Genomic DNA, 19,114 nt, shown 5'->3' with positions numbered 1-19,114 from the left:
GACCGTGCTAGGGTACATGAAGACCAGGAAGCTCAAGGCCTTTGGCAGACGGAGACAGGCCACGCCCCAAATAGACAGCAAGGCCCAAGTGCCTAAAGATACTTCTATCTATCGTGAAATTCCTGGATTTTGTCAGGATGAAACACCACCTAACGCAGAGCCGAGCGCCGTTCACCACTTTCCATCTTTAGAATTGGAAGAACGAGAGCTGGCCAAAGGGGAATCCCGGTTTTGGGATTCTAGGGTACGGCGGCTGCCTGGGGACCAAAACGTCTCCAAGGTAAAGTTGCAGCCTGAAGCGATTTTTTAACCCCCGACACTTAATGGACTGCTGAAGACCCGGATGTGTCTGGGACTGGCCGAGGTACCCATTAACGCGCCCCCGCTAGACCATCCCCCTCCTCCGTTTACTATTGGGTCTCAGGTACGCCAATCATCTCTTCCCCAGCCACTCACTCTTCAAGGGTGGGGTGTAGTCTCGGCATCCCAACTTCTATTGGTATGGCCTAGAAGAAGAGGGCGGGGAGGCCGGCTTAGGTCGCCCAATGGGCGTCGTGGCGTGTGGAGAAGGCGGAGCCGAGGCGCTTGGCAGCTGCCCAATCAGCGTCCTTGTTTGTGTGGTGCCGCCGCCGGTGCAGCCGCCGCCGCCGCCGCTGCCCCCGTCTGTACCGCAGTGTCTGCTCCGCCCGCCCGTCCCGGTCCGGCCCGCCCCCCTCTCCCACCCCCATCCCTGGTCCGGTCAGCGGGGTCCGGAATCCACTGTGCCGTCGCCTCTTCCTTTTTCGACGCCTCCGCTGCCGCCTGAAGAGGCTAGCTAGCCGGGAGTTACACCGCCACCGCCAGGTGAGGAGCTCTGGCCTAGGCCAGCCTGGCCGCCTGCCCGCCCGGGGGCGGTGAGGAGCTAGGAAGGGAGGGAGGCTGGGAGGAGGCGGTGGTGACGGAGGTGGGGGAAGGGAAAGGTGGAGGGGCGGGGGAGGGGAAGCGCCCGCGAGCCGACGCCCGCCCGCGCGCCCCCGCCTTGCGTCCCCCTCCCCCCACCCCGGCACCGCGCGCCCCCGCATCGCGCTCCCCCTTCACCTCATCCCCTCCCCCCGCTCCGTGCGCGCGCCCCGGTCTTTCACTTCGGCCTCGCGCGCCCCCAGCTCGTGTCCCTTCATTCCTTCTCCTTTTACTCTTTCTCCCCTCCCTCGCGCCCCGTTTCCCCCGCCATCCCCGCTTTCACTCACTGCCTCATGCCCGCCATGCTCCCCTCCTTTCCTCTCTACGCGCCCCCCTTTAACTCTCCACCCCCAGGGGTGCCCTCAGGGTGCGGGGGCCGCTCCCTGCTTTCAGTGTGATGTGTGGCGGCGGTTGGGACGAATGGGGGATCCTGAAGGGTAAAGGAAGCACGAGATAATTATCTTTATTTAGGTAAAGGAATTAGGAGCGCAAAACCCGACCCCTTTATTTCGTCGTCCACGGTTCCCTCGCCCTCTCTTAGGAAAAAGGAATTGTCTCAGTCTGTGTTGGATACTTATTTTCTATAGGGACTAAACCACCCCTTTCCTCAGCTAGGCTTCTGGGGCACATCGGATCTGTATCCCAGTTCAGTGCCTGAGGGTCTATGGAACCAGAACTTACCCTTCCCTAACCATTCCGGGACTTAAGAGTACTTTTTGCTTCAGTTACGCTAAGGAGCTAGCCATTCCTGTAAGTGCAGAGGTTTGGGTGCCATTCGCTGGCCCGGGACCTTTCTTTCCTCATAAAGGTATGGTAGCCTCTTTGCACTCTTTCTCAGCATTAACTTCCCTCCAAACACAAGATGTTAGCTCACTAAGCTGGAGATGGAGGCACTGTGGTGGGTAGGTAGGTGGCTAACTACCAACCTTTTCTGCCCTGTCATCTGGAGAATCAGGTAGCCTCCCAAGAACCAGTTTTCTCATTTCTGATCAATGATTATTTGAAGGCCTTTTGTGTGAAACAGAGCTGGGAGATACTTAATAAATTTTAGCAAAGCAAAAGAGCAGACTGCAACAGAGATAATTGTACTGGGCAGCAGCTGGAGTAAAAGCAGGTTTAGCAGATCGGTGTTGGAGAAGAACTGATGTTTTTGAGGTTTTGACGTTTCTCTCTAAAAATTTATTTTTTGAATAGACTGCATATATGTGATACAAAAGTAAAAGAAATGTTCCTCCAGCTGTCCAACCCCCCTTTCAGTGCAGATGACTTCTGATTGTTTTCTGGCAGCAACATGGTGTCTATATGTTGTCTATATGTCAGAGATTAACCTATTTCTGAGTTTAGTGGTAACTTTATTGCTTTTTCTTTGATACACCGACTCTTCCTGAAAGTCTGATAACCTCTTGGATTCATGTTTTTGGTGCTGGAGCAGTCTTGATAAGAGTATTGTCCTAGAGTAGCATTTCTGTTGGTACTTGATTGGGAAGGAGGCTACTTCTGGAGCTGCTAAAGGTGTTACTAAGGAGGAGCTCAGTATATTTTCAGGGAAGGCTCACACCTGTTGGAAATGCTGCTGCTTTTTTTGTGACTGATATCCAACCTCTGACTGTTTTGGGATGGGCTAGGTTAAGGATAGTTTTTCCTTGGGCTTCTTGAGCAGATAGGTTGTATGAATAATGAGGTAATGGCAGTACTAATCTGGTAGTGCTGTCTTCCGTTTTTAGAGGAATATAGGTTTTAGTCTAGTGACAGTGATGGTCATCACAGTAAAGAATGAAGAAAATAAGTATTAATCAGCAGGAATCAGAAGGCTGGACCTGTGGGCTGAGTGACCCAGTTTGAGAAGAGGTGAAGCTTATGGACTTTTGTTCTGCCTGTTCCTTACTTAAGAACACTTTCCATGAGGTGAGAGTGATTTGTAGCTGACAGCAGCATCCATCTTTGTTTTATGACACTGTGGTTTGCTTCCCCTGTGTGTGATGTCTGTTAACTTCCTGTTTAGAGGCAGTCAGAATAGGGTCTGAATAGTATTCAAATACTTATCTAGGAACAATGTTAACCAGGTTCCCTGATCAGCACTTCACATCTAAGTTCTGGCAGTAACTTTTATTGCTGTGTTTAACAGCATAAGGCCACAGGGAGGTGGGGGAGGGAGATGTGAGAAATTTGTTCTGAACTTCACAGTGTTAAAGTACATTCAAAAACCTCTGTATTGCCCTCTCCCTTTTGGGGGACAAATGTTCCCGTCCGGACCCCATGTCCCACCCCCACCTCACACCTTTTTTCACCCTTCTAGCTGGGCCTGGCCACCAGGTTGGATTTTGGTGGTTAGAGAACAGCAGTATGAAAGAAGGGTCAGTGTGTCAATAATAGCATCCTAATCCTTTTCTGGGACCTCCAGATTCATACCAACCTTAAGCAGTGTCTTGTATGGAAACCAGGCCTCTCGTTTCAATTTACTGTTTTTTTTCTACTTTACGTCCCACACCCACCAAACTGGAGTTTCATGTGTAGGGGAACAGTACTGTGCTGTCCTGGTTTCTAGACTTGGGTGCATACCACCCCACTGGGAGTCATGCTGACAAGCAGACCCTCTGCATTCAGCTCAGAATGCTCATGTTGTTTGGCTCATTGAGAAAAACCAAACCAGCTTTGGTTGATTAAAACAGGTGCTATAGAAATCGTAAGATTTGAACCATCACTGGGACAGAGGGACTTTCTTTTCCACATCCTTTGCAGTACTTAAAGCCCTGCATCATTACATATCAAGGCACGATAGTCACGCATTTTCTGAGGCAGTTTGGAGGGGAAGAAAGAAAAAAGGCACACACCCAGATTGACTATAAATCTAGTCCTGGCATAAAGCTGTCCACCTCTTGCTCAGAAGAAAATGCAACCTATCAGACATTGCCACACAAAGTTGCAGTTCCCCTGCATTGGCTAAGCATGGGAAAAGATAACACATAAGGAAGTTCAATTTCTGTTGAAAAGGACTGGCTTTGGGGGGGAAAGCTTCTGTTAGCCATACTATTTGGTTTATTCTTAGTACTGTGATGCTTTTTCTATAGGTTACTTGTTGGGGATTTTGGTGGCTCCGGGGTCCATGAAGCAGAGAGGCTCCTCTATTTGTATAATGATGAAAACTTCTGAATAGATCTGATTTGAAATGCTCCCTCCTCATATTCCATCTTTTACCTTCTCTCTTATGGATATGTGAAATATTCCTATGCAGTTTGAGTTCATCCAGTAGGAAAGGACTGACCCAGGACCATTAAAGGCTTAACCTGTCTCATATACTTCTTAGATGGTGTCTCTTTCAAAATCCTCTAATTTTTGCCATTGCTTTAAGTTGCCATCAACTGTCAAACTATCAAGAGTTTTGGGTTATAGTACCAACAGCAACAGATGAATAAGAGCATATATTTTGTTACTTTTGAGGTATGAAGTGGTTAAATCCCAGACCTCAAAGAGTCATGAGTAATTGCAAAAGCTTCTTTGACAAAATAATTGTTGTTAATACATACCAGTGAACTATTAAGGGAAATGACAATACTTCCTGAGCCATTCCCTGGTTGCTTTTCACATCTGGCTAGTATACATTTTTAAAATAATTCAGGTTACTGTTACTTGAACCTGAAAGTCATGCTTTAAGCCTTGTGATCAAAGCATTCTTGATTTTGTCTCATTTGGGGGGAAGGTGGGATTTGTAATATCCTAAAATATAGACTGCAATGTTAGTAGGATTTAGATTAGACATTAGGATTCCCATTATGGTTGTGAGGGATTAGAAATATTAACTGGAGAGCTTGTGCATCTCTTACCTTAAAGGTATTTATAAAGTTAGCTTTTTGAGAGTTTTTAAATTTACATTTCCTGGGAGGGAGGTTGTCAGCTAATAAGTGGCAAATTGGAATAGTAGAACACAGGTATAAGAGTCTAGAAATCCTGGTTGAAATCCTAGCTGCTTTGCCATTTATTAACTATATGACTTTGAGTAAGGCTTGTAATTTTTGAATTCTCATTTCTCTCAGAGTAAAAGTCAGTCCTTATAGTGGCCTTATGTGATCTGCCTGCCCTCCCCACCCCTCTTCTCTTTTGATTACCTATCATTCTCCCTCTGCTCTCTGCACTCCAGCCACATTGACTTGTTCCTTAAATACAGGGATGGGCAAAAGTAGGTTTACAGTTGTGAGTATGTGAAACAGTTTATTCTTATATTACTTATTAATTATTGTATTATTTATTTGTATTATAATTATAAATCTACTTCGCCCACCCCTGTATATTAGCCACACTCCTTTTTTTAATCCTTACCTGAGGATGTGTTTTTAATTGATTTTTTTTTTTAGAGATAGGAAGGGAGAGGGAGAGAGAGAAACATCACTTGATTGCTTCCCTTACCTGCCCTGACTGGGGATTGTACCCCCAACCTGGGTATGTGCCCTAACTAGGAAGCGGACCCAAAATCCTTCCATGCACTGGACAATGCTCCAACCAACTGAGCCCTACCACACTGGCCAGGGCTCAGCCACATTTCCCCCCCCAAGTATATCTTTATTGATTTCAGAGAGAGGAAGGGAGAGGGGGAGAGAGAGTTGGAACATCATTGGTGAGAGAGTTGTCATTGATTGGCTGCCTCCTGCATGCCCCAGCTGGGGACTGAGCCCGCAACCGTGGCATGTGCCCTGACCAGGAATCAAACCGTGATCTCCTGGTTCTTAGGTCGATGCTCAACAGCCAAGCCACGCCTGGCAGGCTCAGTCACATTTTTTATCTTAGGACCTTTGCCCTAGCTATTCCCTCCAGTGGGAAATAGCGAGTTTTCCGCACAGAGATAACACAAATGAATTTTCTAATTTCCTTCAAGTCTTAGCTTAAATGTCACCTTTTTAAAATTATACCCCTATTTAAAATTATACCTTCAACTACCACCTCTCATTCCTAATCCTTCTTTACTCTGTTTTCATAGCACTTGAAACTTTATAATGTACTTATATGTTACATTTATTGCTTTTCGGTTCCCTCCTATTGTATAAGATCTATGAAGGTATGGCTTTATTTTGTATTTTGTTTAATGCCTACTACAGTACCTGACATACAGTTAATGCTCAAATATTTGTTGATCAAGTAGGAATAATAACTTTTCCTAACCTCATGTTTGTTTATAATGAAAGTATGAAGTGTGATAAGTATAATATGAGATCTTAAAACATTTTGTGAACTTTGAAACATTGTACAAATAATGATTATAAAATAATTGCCTTCCCATTGAAATGGTAAATAATACTTGGTTACTGAAAAAAGTCTTCACATATATAAATACTATCACATCTCTTCTCAACTCTAGTCCTGTGTTTCCAATTGTCTATAGTGTGCTGGACATGCCTACCTCTATTCCATTGATACCTCAAACTCAACATATTTATCATCAGTTCCCCTTCTGTGATTCATTGAGTCACCTAAGCCAAAAATGTGAGCATTGTTGTCAGTTCTCTCTTTCTTATCCATTACTTTTTAAATATTTCTGAATCTCTACCATTTCCTGTATTTCAATTGCTGGTCTTCTAATTGAAGCCCACAACACTTAATTCGGAATGTTGCCGTAACCTCTTACAGTTCTCTCTGCTTTTTAGTCTTGTTCCTTTTTAAAAAATATATTTTTTCTTGACTTTAGAGAAAGGATGGTAGACCGATAGAGAGAGAAAAACATCGATGAGAGAGAAACATCGACTGGCTGCCTCTTGCACTCCCCCAACTGGGGTTCCGAGTCCTCAACTGGAGCTTGTACCCTGATTGGGAATCAAACCTCTGTCTCCTGGTTCACGAGAGGATGTCCAACCAACTGAGCCACACTGGTCGGGCAGTCATGTTCCCTTTTATTTATTTATTTTTTAAAATTTATCTTGATTGATTTCAGAGAGAGGAAGGGAGAGGGAGAGATAGAAACATCAATGATGTGAGAGAGTCATTGATTGGCTTCCTCCTGCAGGCCCCCCTCTGGGGATCGAGCCTGAAACCCGGGCACGTGCGCTGATGGGGAATCAAATCGTGATCTCCTGGATCCTAGGTCGATGCTCAACTGCTGAGACACACCTGGCCGGGCCCTTTTATTTTATTTTTAATTTTTTCTTAATCCCCATCTGAGGGTATATTTTTATTGATTTCATAAAGAGAGAGGAACATTGATTGGTTGCCTCCCATATGCACCCTGACCAGGGATTGATTGAACCCGCAACCTAGGTATGTGTCCTTACCAGGAATCGAACCCACAACCTTTTGAGCATCTGGATGATGCTCCAACCAACTGAGTCACCTGGCCAGGGCATTCTTGTTCCCTTTAATTAATTAATTTTTTTGAAAATATATCTTTAATGATTTCAGAGAGAGGAAGGGAGAGGGAGAGAGAGAGAAACATCAATGGTGAGAGAGTCATTGATGGACTGCCTCCTGCACGCCCTGGACTGGGGATTGAGCCTGCAACCTGGGCATGTGCCCCGACGGGGAATTGAACCTCGATCTCCTGGATCTTAGGTCGATGCTCAACCGCTGAGCCCCGCCCCGCCAGGCTCTTGTTCCCTTTTAAACTCTTAGTCATATTGTCTTCAAAATGTTCTAACATAGATCTGATTCTTCTACTTCCCCTTCTCAAAAGTATTCAATAGTTTCCTTACATAGTATTCAAGGCCCTTTATAATTTTGGCCTTTGCCTTAGTCTTCCTTTTCTTCCTTGTAGTTTATATGTGAGCAAATAACAGTTCTTTTAGTTCCCATATTAGCTTCTGAATTTCATTTCAAATGCTGCTTTCTCTGGGAAGCCTTCCCTGACATGCCCAAAGAGACTTAGAAATGCTTTCTTCTTTGATCGCACTCTAATTTATAAATATTGTTTGTCTCCCCTCAGTGGTCTATGAACATCCTGAAAGAAGATGATACCATGTTTTATTTTACTATTGTGTCTCCAGTGCCTAGCATGGTGCCTGTCACCTAAAAGATATTTTAAAATATGAATAATCCTATGGGTTGAAAAAATGCTGCATACATTTAGAAGATGGTCCTTTTGTTATGTTCTGGAGGCAGAAGAACAAAGTTGGAGTTTTAGTTCTACCATTTATCATCTCTGTGACATTGGTCAAGTCATTTGAAGTCTCCAAGGCTGTGGTTTCCTCAGATTAGAAATGAAGATCAATAGCTGCTTTATCTATTTCACTAGGTTTGTCTGTCAGTCAGAGGAGATTATACATATAAAGGTGCTTTATAAATTGTAAAGCACTGTACAATTGTTAGTTATTACAAGCTGATACAAGCTGAGCTTTCCTTACAACTCATTTTTTTCTCATATCGATAATGAGGCCCTTTTATCATTGAAGTGATAAATATTCTTCTACATGTTCTCATGTTCATTTTCTTTCTTTTTCTTAAATTATTATTGATTTGATAGAGAGAAACATCGATTTGTTCCACTTATTTATGCATTCATTGGTTGCTCCTTGTATGTGCTGACCGGGGATTGAACTGGAAACCTTGGCATATCGGGATGACACTCTTAACCAGCTGAGCTACTCAGCCAGGGCCTCTTCATATTCATTTTCATTAGTAGGTGTAGTGTACTCCTGTATATCATCTTAAGTGTGGCACATTTAAAGGCTTTCCCAATATCCCATTGGATAAAAAGGTTGCAAAGTCCTGAGAAGTTGGACTTTTCATGGAGTCTCTTGGTCATGAATTCTATATTTTTTTCTCAGATTTAAAAGAAATTTACATTTTTGCAACTTTTAGAACTTAAAAGGAATTTTGTAAATGTAAGCTCATTTGTTCACTTTTTGTGTGTAAGACTTTTTACTATTCTTACAGTAACTCTGTGAGGGAGATCTTTTTACAGATGAGAAAACTCAATGCGGGGAAGTTGTCATTTTGCTAGAATCTCACAAATTAATAAAAGTGGAGAATCTAATATTTGAACAGCTCTGACTCTGAAAGTTGTGATCTTACCATACTCCTGTCATTTCTTATATAGAGTTTTGTTTTGCCTTTTAAAAAAACAAAACCTATGATAGTTCTCAGTATTAATAGGTTTTATGTAAAAAAAAGTTATGTGATCAAATAGGGTTTGAAAAACTCTGGGTTAAATTGAGGCAGATTTCCTTTTTTTATTTTAAATATGTTTTTGTTTTTTGGTTACTCCTCACCCAAGGATATTTTTTCCATTGATTTTTAGGAAGGGAGGGAAACAGAGAGAGAAGCATTGATGTGAGAGACATCAATTGGTTGCTTTCCAATGTGCCCTGACCAGGGCAGGGGATCAAACCTGCAACCCAGGTATGTGCCCTTGACCAGGAATCAAACCCATGACCCTTGTGTGTGGGGGACCATGCTTTAATAACTGAGCAACACCAGCCAGGGCTTAAATATGTTTTTATTGATTTTAGAGAAACAGAGGAAGGGAGGGGGGAGAGAGAGACACATTAATAAGAGAGAAACATCTATCTGCTCCCTCCTGCACGCCCCCAGGCATTTGCCCTGACTGGGAATCAAATTGGCAGCCTCTTGGTGCCTGGGACAGCGCTCAACACTGGTCAGGGCAAGGCAGATTTCTTTTCTTTGTTTTTCTAGAGGAAGGGAGAAAGAAACATCAATTTTTTTTGTTCCACTTATTTATGCATTTATTCGTTGGTTGATTCTTATATGTGCCCTGACTAGAGATCAAACCCACAACCTTGGCATATCAAGACGACACACTAACCAACTGAGCTATAGGCCAGGGCTCAGATTTCTTTATTGCTTGACTTCCCATATCCTTGCATTATGCATTGGGAGTGGTAAAAGAAAGGCTAAAGGATGCAGAGCTTCTCAAAATTATTTGACCATGAAAGAGCATCTTAGAGTACTAGTGATCTCACTGAATGCTTTGAACATACTGCACTTTGCTATTCTGCTTCCCTGTAGTTCTCTTTGGGTTGAATTGTTTTTAAAGAATTGCAACTTTGGAATGAGGGAATTGACTTGCTTTTGTGTGCTGGTTTTCCAGAGAAGTAGAATGGGGGTGGCATTAGGCCAGATATTTTTTAGAGACTTCATTGGTGTGGAGGCTGCATTCCCCCCATGAATCTTCTAAGGCAAGTGGCACAGCTCATTTAACTTGGCCCTGCCTTCATTGAGTTCCCAGGTGGATAACTGTAACTGAGCTGCTGCCTCCACCTTCTTTCATCTGACATGTTAGAAGCAGGAGAGTAAGGTTTCAACTTTGTGAGTGAGCAGAAACCCTTGAGCCAAGAGCAAGAAACCCTTTCTTTCTGTAAAGATGGTCATATCACAGTAAGAAATCTGTAAAGCCCATCATTTTTTCTCTTCTGTGAGACATGCAGACAGACCTGGGGATCAGGGGAGAGGTCAGTACCTTTAATTTTTCACCTTTTTAAAGGTGGTATATTGGCCTTTAAATTAAAACAGAACTTTGGGAATTTGTTCTCTGTCATTTAAATGCATAAAAGCTACCTGAATGGTGTTCACCCCTGAATTCCAAATTTTATAGTTTGAGCTACTAGTGAAAAATATTTCCCCAATAGGATAATGTTTTTAAATTGATTTTTAGAGAGAGAGGAAGGGGAGGGGGAGAGAAACATCGATACAGGCAATGTGAGAAGGAAACATCAATTGGTTGCTTATCTGCAGTGCATCCTAAGTATGGGCCCTAACCTGGAATCAAACTCACGGCCTTTTGGTTTATGGGACGACGCTCCAACCAGCTGAGCCACACTAGCCAGGGCTCCAATAGGATAACATTTTTTGGAAGGAGGGGCAGTTTTCTAATCACTCCTTAATACCTCTTTTGTTAGATCGTGTTGCTAGCAATTGGTCATGTGTATTGCTGTTAGCCAGGACAGGTTGGCTAGAAGAGTCTAGATTAAGTTGTGTGGAAATTTGATGTGAATAGCATCACACTCGTCCTATGTACTAAAGTTTGGCTTATAGTAAGTGTCTATGAATAAACTGATGTTACTCTGATGCCATTCTCATTTTGTAATTCAGGTAGTAAAGAATGCTTAGTTCTTCAGCTGAGTGCATTGTGAATTTGAAAGTTTTGCTTTTTTAGAGTATTTTAAATCCAGATATCTTCTGCCAAATAAATGGAAACTAGAAAATGGGTCTCTAATTGAACTAAGATCCAATCCTACGTTTTCATTAGCCTGCATTTTTAATTCTTCACTTTCTGCTTGGAGATCTATTTTCCAGTTGAATTCTGTATAATGCATTAATATTGAACCTGAAGGCTTTCAGGGAATGTGGGTGACTGGAAAAGAATCTTTAATAGGTGTATTTTGCATCTTTAAGAAACCTTAAGAATTCAAAGGAGTAAGACATTTTTAGCCTAAATAATGGTGAAAAAATTTCTTTGAGATCTAATGATTACTAGATACACACACACACACACACACACACACACACACACACACACACACACACACTCTCTATCTGTTAGGAATTTTTTTGATTGTTGCATGACTTTGTATTACCAAGGCCTTGATGTCTATCTAGTATTGTATTGTAGCTTCCCAATTTTGACAAATACAGAGTAATAGGTGTCACAAAAGGGTATAGCCAAGGATAGAATCTGGGCAGTCTTCATTTCCAAATTAAACCTTCTATTCTAGCTGGCTGATTACCTGATAATATTCACAGAGACAAAATACAATATGATAAAGTTGTACCAAAAAAAACCCATAAAAGTGTCTGTAGTTATGTGTGACTTTTGTGCTGTCTTCTGGATTTAGTTGTTTTGAGGGCGTGAAACAACTGTTATAGTGCAGAGAGTTGTTAGAGGGCAGTGAGATTTTTACTCATTGTTCTATAGTTTTATGAATTAACTAAAGAAACCTTTGGAAATTAGCATTTTAATTTTGTTGTTAATGGGGCTGTTTAGCACATCTTCCATGTGCTGTCTAGACTGCCACGTTAGTTTTTGCTGGTTTTTTTTTTTTTAAGGTTTTCAAAATATATAATTTTATTGATTTTTTTTTTTTTTAGAGAGAGAGAGAGGAAGGGAGAGGGGGAAAGAGAGAAACATCAGTGTAAGAGTGAAACATGAATCAGCTGCCTCCTGCACACCCCCTACCAGGGATCAAGCCTGCAACCTGGGCATGTACCCTGACAGAATCAAACCAGCAACCTTTTGGTCCACCAGACAGCATCCAACAACCAACTGAGCCACATTGGCCAGGGCTTTTGCTGGTTATTCTGAAAAGTTTTAGTTGTTGTCTCTCTCTCTCTCTCTCTCAGAACCAACCACTCTCAATGTTGTGTATAAATTGAACTTTGGTGTCTGGATATGAGAAAAATAGTTTAGTATGGGTACTGTTCTTAGTGGATGTTTTTCACTTGATTATTTGAAAGCTTTCCTTTTTTGGTTAAACTAGAATAACTTCTGGTCACTGTAAAGATTAAAACTATAGCTCTTCAGTCAGAAGGTCCTGGGTTCAAATTTCTCCACCACTAACTTGTAAGACCTTTTACTTCTCTGTGCCTGGCAGATAGTAACTATTCAGTAAATGTTAGACTTTCTTATAAAAGACAATGGTAAATTTAGCACGTAGTTTTTGTGTATGTGGGAAAATGTACATAACTTATTTTTAACATTTTAACCTTTTTTAATCCTCACCTCAGGATGTTTTTCACTGGTTTTAGAAAGAGGAAGGGAGAGAGAGAGAAAAACATCTATCGATTGCCTCCTGTATGCATCCTGGGGATCCAACCCGCAACCTGGGTATATGCCCTGACCAGTAATTGAACCCGCCATGTTTAGGTGTACAGGATGATGCTCCAACAGAGTCACACCAGCCAGGGCCCATTTTAACCATTTTTAAGTGTACAGTTCCTTGGCATTAAGTACATGCATATTTTTTGTGTAATCATCACCATTTTTATGTCCAGAACTTTTTCATCTTCTCTAGTCTGAAGCACTGTACCCATTAAAAATAACTTCCCATTATCCCTCCCCCCAGCCCCTGGCAACCACCATTCTACTTTCTGTTTCTATACCTTTGACTACTTTAGGTACCTCATGTAAGTGGAATCATACGATAGTTGTCCTTTTGTGTCTGGCTCATTTTACTTAGCATAATGTCTTCAGGATTTATCCATGTTGTAGCACAAGTCAGAATTTCATTCCTTTTTAAGGCTGAAGAATATTCCACTTTATGTATATACCATATTTTGTTTATCTGTTTATCAGTTTGATGGACACCTGGGTTGTCTACCTTTTGGCTATTGTGAATAATGCTGTTGTGAACATGAGCATACAGGTACCTGTTTTGAGTCCCTGCTTTCAATTCACTTAGGTATATATCCAGAATTGGAATTGCTGGATCATAAGTCGATTCTATGTTTAATTTTTTGAGGCGTTGAAATGCTGTTTTCTACAGTGATTGTACGATTTACATTCCCATCAGCAATGTACAAGTATTCCAGTTCTCTATATTCTTGCCAACACTGGTTATTTTCTCTTTGTTTTTATGAAAGCCATCCTAATTGATGTGAAGTGGTGTCTCATTGTGGTTTTTATTTGCATTTCTCTAATGATTAGTGATGTTGAGCATCTTTTCATATACTACTTGGTCATTTGTATATATATGTTCTTTGGAGAAATGTCTATTCAAGTCCTTGCCCATTTTTTAATTGGGTTGTTTTTGTTGTTGAGTGGTAGGAGTTCTTTCTATAGTTTGGATATTAATCATTTATCAGATATGGATTTGCAAATGTTTTCTCCCATTTTGAGGGTTGACTTTTTACTCTGTTGACAGTGTTCTTTGATGCATAAAAGTTTTTAATTTTGATTGGATCAAGTTTAGGTTTTCTTTTGTTGCTTGTGTTTTTGGTGTCATATTCAATAAATTGCTGCCAAATCTATTATCATAAAGCTTTTATAGTTTTAGTTATTACTTTTAGGTCTTTGATCCATTTTGAGTTAATTTTGTATATGATGTGTAAGATAAGGGTCCAACTTCATTCTTTTGTATGTGGATATCCATTTTTTTCCAGCACCACTTATTGAAGACATTTCTTTTTCCATTGAGTGGTCTTGGTACCCTTGTCAAAAATCATTTGATCATATATGCAAGGGTTTATTTCTGGGTGCTCTATTTTGTTTCATTGGTCTACATGTCTGTCTTTATGCCATTACCATATCATTTTGATTAGCATTTTGGTAAGTTTGAAAATCAAGAATTGTGAGTCCTCTGACTGTTCTCTTTTAAGATTATGTTGGCTATTTGGGATCCCCTGAGATGCCATATGAATTTTAGGCTGGGTTTTTCATTACTTTTTTTTTTTTTAATATATCTTTATTGATTTTAGAGAGAGGAAAGGAGAGGGAGAGAGTTAGAAACATCAATGATGAGAGTCATTGATCAGCTGCCTCCTGCACGCCCCCAACTGGGGATAGAGCCCACAACCGTGGCATGTGCCCTGACTGGGAATCGAACCCCGATCGCCTGGATCCTAGGTCGACGCTCAACCACTGAGCCACGCCTGGCCGGGCTTCAATACTTTTTTTATATTGGGTCAGACTATAAAGCTAAACTGAATGTAATTACATTATGGTAGCTGATTGCTGTCATAGAGTTTTAATTTCACCTGGCTTCTTGGATCACAGTAGTTTTCTTTATGGTATTAGAATCAAGGTTATGACAAATATCTTTGCTTTTATATTGTTATGATTGGAAAATCATTAAGTTTCATTCAAATTTTTATTATTTTTATTTTTTTTAAATATATCTTTATTGATTTCAGAGAGAGGAAAGGAGGGGGAGAGAGAGAGATAGAAACATCAATGATGAGAGAGTCATTGATCGGCTGCCTAGCCCACAACCCGGGCATGTGCCCTACCGGGAATCAAACCCCGATCTCCTGGATCCTAGGTCGATGCTCAACCTCTGAGCCACGCCTGGCTGGGCTGATTCAAATTTTTAAAAAAATCAAGATACACATCAAAAAGTTTCTCATTTCTGTTTCTGACCTGCCTAGTTTTAAACCCCATCACTGTCATTACCTTCTTTTATTATTTGAGTTTCTTTATATATGTGTGTTTATATATATAAGTAAATATGGATTTACTTTTAGTCTTTTTACACAAAAGATAGCATAGTTTTCCACATCATGCTTTTTTCCATTTAATAATATTGGAGGTGTGTTTTTTTCCTGTGCATAGAGAATTTTAAGTAAAAATTTTAAGGGTAAAAATCTTTCTATGCCTATATAAGAACTTCATTGAGAAATAAATATTTGAGTTTATGGCTGTGTACCTTTCCTGTTGCCTACAAGTCTTGCTCTTTAATGACTTTCATATCTGTTATTCTCTTAATTAACATTGGATAACATAATTTGAATAGTACTAGCTTTAATTTAGGAACGCTGTTACCTAGCTCATGAAGACTGTCTTGTAATTTCATCTGTAGTTCTAAATCCCAAATTCTGTCAGAAAACCCAAGGCCCTGATCAGTGAAATGGGGTTATTTTTCTAATTTCTGGAGTAGAGAGCCCAGGTGGTTTTCTCTATCCTATACAGGTTCAGTCTAGGAAAATGATAATTATTCTGATAAAGAGAAGATTTGGGTCCCACTTATCAGAGCTCTGTTTACTTTGTAACCACTTACCCCCACTAGTTTTGGGGAAAGGCCTGACCATTCATATAGTCACAGAGCATTTGTGTACACCTACTATGTAAAAAATATATACATAGGGCCCTGGCCGGTCGTCCCATGCACCAAAAGGTTGCCAGTTTGGATTCTGGTCAGAGCACATGCCTAGGTTGTGACCTCGATCCTCAGTAGGGGGCGAGCAGGAGGCAGCAGATCGATGTTTCGCTTTTGCATCCTTTCTCTTTCCCTCTCCTTTCCTCTCTCTAAAAAAAAAAAAAATACACACACACACACACACACACACACACACACAGGTGTTGTAGAGTACATGAAGATAAATGACATTACCTCAGTCCTTAAGAAGATACATAGTCCAGAAGAGGAGAGAAGACATGAATGAAAATAACTATAATATTAAATTCAATGTGCTTATAAATTAAGTAGTCAGCATATTAGGAACTGCCTCTTAAATAGGAACAGTGCCTTTATTCAGCACTTTTTTATTGTTGTAAATCCTTACCCAAGGATATTTTTTTCCATTGATTTTTAGAGCGGAAGGGTGGGGGGGCGGGGAGAGACATAGATGTGAGAGAGACACATTAATTGGTTGCCCCCCACATATACCCTGACTGGGGCTGGGGATCGAACCTGCAACCAGGTATATGCCCTTGACTGTGAATCGTACCCACGACCCTTCGGTGTACTGGCCGACACTAACCACTGAGCCACACTGGCCAGGGCTGTTCAGCACATTTTACACCTTAGGTCCAAGTGTGAGACAGGTTAGCCAAATCCTGAAAGTTCTGCTTTCAAAATTTCTATTCTATCTATTTGTGTCTATCCCAATTTCTCTTGCTCTAACTTCAGCCATTGTGATTGCTTGCTCATATCTATTTAGTGCTTTGTATATGTTTTTAATAATAACACTTAATTGGGCTTTTCTGTGTGACGGGCACTGTTCTAAGCACTTTACATTAATTAACTTTTTTAATCCTTGCAGTACTCTAAAGGTAGATGCTATTATCATTTTACAAATGAAAAACTGAGGTGCAGAGAGGTGTTAAGTGATTTGCATAAGGACACATATGTAGTTGAGTAAGAGCTCAGATATAGAATCAGGAACTCTTTTTTTTTTAAATGTATCTTTATTGATTTCAGAGAGAGGAAGGGAGAGGGAGAGAGTTGAAACATCAATGATTAGAGAGTCATTGATCGGTTGCCTCCTGCATGCCCCCAACTGGGGATCGAGCCTGCAAACTGGGCATGCGCCCTGACCAGGACTGGAGCCTCCATCTCCTGGATCATAGGTCGATGCTCAACAGCTGAGCCACACCGGCTGGGCAGGAAGTCTGACTCCTAAGCTCAAACTGTTGAGTATTATTCTGTACTCTTATCTGTGTGTGTGTGTGTTACATATATGTGTGTATGTGACACATGTATGTCATTGTTTAAATAGCTGTGTAAGATTTCATTGTACGAGTATACTTTAATTTACTTAATCTGTCCTCTCTAAGGAACATTTGGGATGCTCTCAGTGCTTGTGTGTGTGTGTGTGTGTGTACTGTCATAACCAGGATTCCAGTGAAACATCATATATGCACACCTTTTTTATGTAAGGAATGTCCAGATCTGTAGAGAATTTTTATAAGAGTTTATTTGAACTAAAACTGACAATTGCTAGGAAGCAAGATCTTAAATTCTCCAGAGAAAAAGTTTTGCATTTTCTTTTATGCACTTGAAATTGAGGGAACTAAGGAAGATTACATGAAGGTAGGAGAAAGAAAGGCAGGGATTGGATTACAGGGTAGTTAACAAGATTATGTACTCTCTTGGGGGTTCTTATTTTAAAGGTGAGTTAACCTAGATACACAAAAACAATGGACAGGGCTTACTTAAGGTAAAGATATACTAAAGAAGTTATATGCCAGGAAAGTGACTACCCACCATGACCTGCCCAATTAGGAATTTATGATCAGATAACCTTGTGAGATTACTTTTCATAGAACCTTTTTTTCATCTACAATCTTTACGCATTTTAGTATATCTGTAGGTAAAATTCCTAGAAATATAATTACTGGACCAAAGGGCTTGCACATTTAAAATTTTGTTAGATGGTATTAAATTATCCTCCAACTTTGTACCAATTTACATTCATACCAACAGGCTACAAGAGTTTCTAAAACTCAGCTGAAATCTAAATTTGAGGGAAGTAGTGTGACTGAACAGTGATGAGAACTGTCTTCAAATGTCTTTAGGAACAGTCATGTCATTCCTTTGTTCTGCAGATATCTTTGGATTTTGATTATTGGCTGTGTGACTGTAGCCCAATTGTTAGAAAGAGGAGTAAGCATTTTATTTATTTATTTTCTTTTTTATTAAATTTTTGGGGGTGATAATCGTTAATATGAACATACAGGTTTTAGGTGTGGGTTTCTGTGTTATAAGATTTGTATATTGCTCTGTGTGCCCACCATACAAAGTCTTACCTTTTCCTGTCAGTATATATTAAGACCTCCTTCACCCTCCCACCCCCTTCCCTCTGGCAACCACTACACTGCTGTTTGTGTCCACGAGTTTCAGTTTTATATGAGTGAAATCATATGGTTCTTAGTTTTTTCTGACTGTTTCACTTAGCATAATATTCTTAAGGTCCAACCATGTTGTTGCAAATGGCAGTATTTCATCCTTTCTTATGGCTGAGTAGTAGTCCATTGTGTACATGTACCACATCTTTATCCAGTCTTCTATCACAGGACACTTTGGTGGTTTCCATGTCTTGGCCACCTTGAATAATGCTGCAGTGAACATAGGGGCGCATATACCTTTGTGAATAAATGTTTTCGAGTTTTTTGGGTATCTACCTAGGAGAGGGATTGCTGGGTCATATGGTAGCTCTATTCTTAATTTTTGAGGAATCACCAGACTGCTTTCCATAGTGGTTGGAGTAGGCATTTTAAAAGAAAAATTTTCTGCCCTAGCAGGTTTGGCTCAGTGGTTAGAGTGTCGGCTTGTGGACTGAAGGATCCTAGGTTTGATTATGGCCAAGGGCATGTTCCTTGGTTGCAGGCTCAATCCCTGCAGCTTGCAGGAGGCAACCAATCATTGGAGTTTCTCTCTCTCTCTCTCCCTTCCACTGTCCCTGAAAAGCAATGGAAAAAATAATCCTCTGGTGAGGATTTAAAGGGAGGGAGGGAGGGAGGGAGGGAGGGAGGGAGGGAGGGAGGAAGGAAGGAAGGAAGGAAGGAAGGAAGGAAGGAAGGAAGGAAGGAAGGAAGAATTTTCTTTGAAATGCCCCTCAAATCTCTTGTCAATCTAAATGTAAAAGTTTTGATAAATTGATCTCTTGTAAATTTAGTCTTTTAAAATCAGGACAACTTCAGGAATAAGGACCATGTACAGTTCCCAGGTGACTGCTTACATAGAAACTCCTTCCTAGAGTTTTTGTTGAACTCCCAATAGGCAGAGACAGAGAGCTAACACAGTTATATCCGCAGGGTCATACTGTTTTCAGGGAATGGGGAGGTTAAGATGGATAAATGTCTTAT

At 40.9% G+C, this 19,114-nt stretch overlaps 1 protein-coding gene across 2 annotated transcripts in view; it reads left to right on the top strand.

Moving 5' to 3' along the window:
- Nucleotides 1–658: 658 nt before the first annotated feature.
- The window catches only part of GATAD2B (GATA zinc finger domain containing 2B), a 66,971-nt gene continuing 48,515 nt past the window's right edge, over nucleotides 659–19,114 (top strand). Inside the window, exon 1 of one of the 2 annotated variants that reach the window (XM_087827914.1) lies at nucleotides 659–843. The gene's annotated coding sequence lies outside the window, so the exon portion shown is untranslated. The remainder of the gene's footprint in view (nucleotides 844–19,114) is intronic. The other variant, XM_087827913.1, reaches the window with a different exon arrangement.

Source organism: Miniopterus natalensis, chromosome 19 (genome assembly GCF_054644295.1).
Source record: "Miniopterus natalensis isolate mMinNat1 chromosome 19, mMinNat1.hap1, whole genome shotgun sequence".
NCBI lineage: Eukaryota > Metazoa > Chordata > Mammalia > Chiroptera > Miniopteridae > Miniopterus > Miniopterus natalensis.
This window is presented reverse-complemented; position numbering and strand designations above follow the sequence as displayed.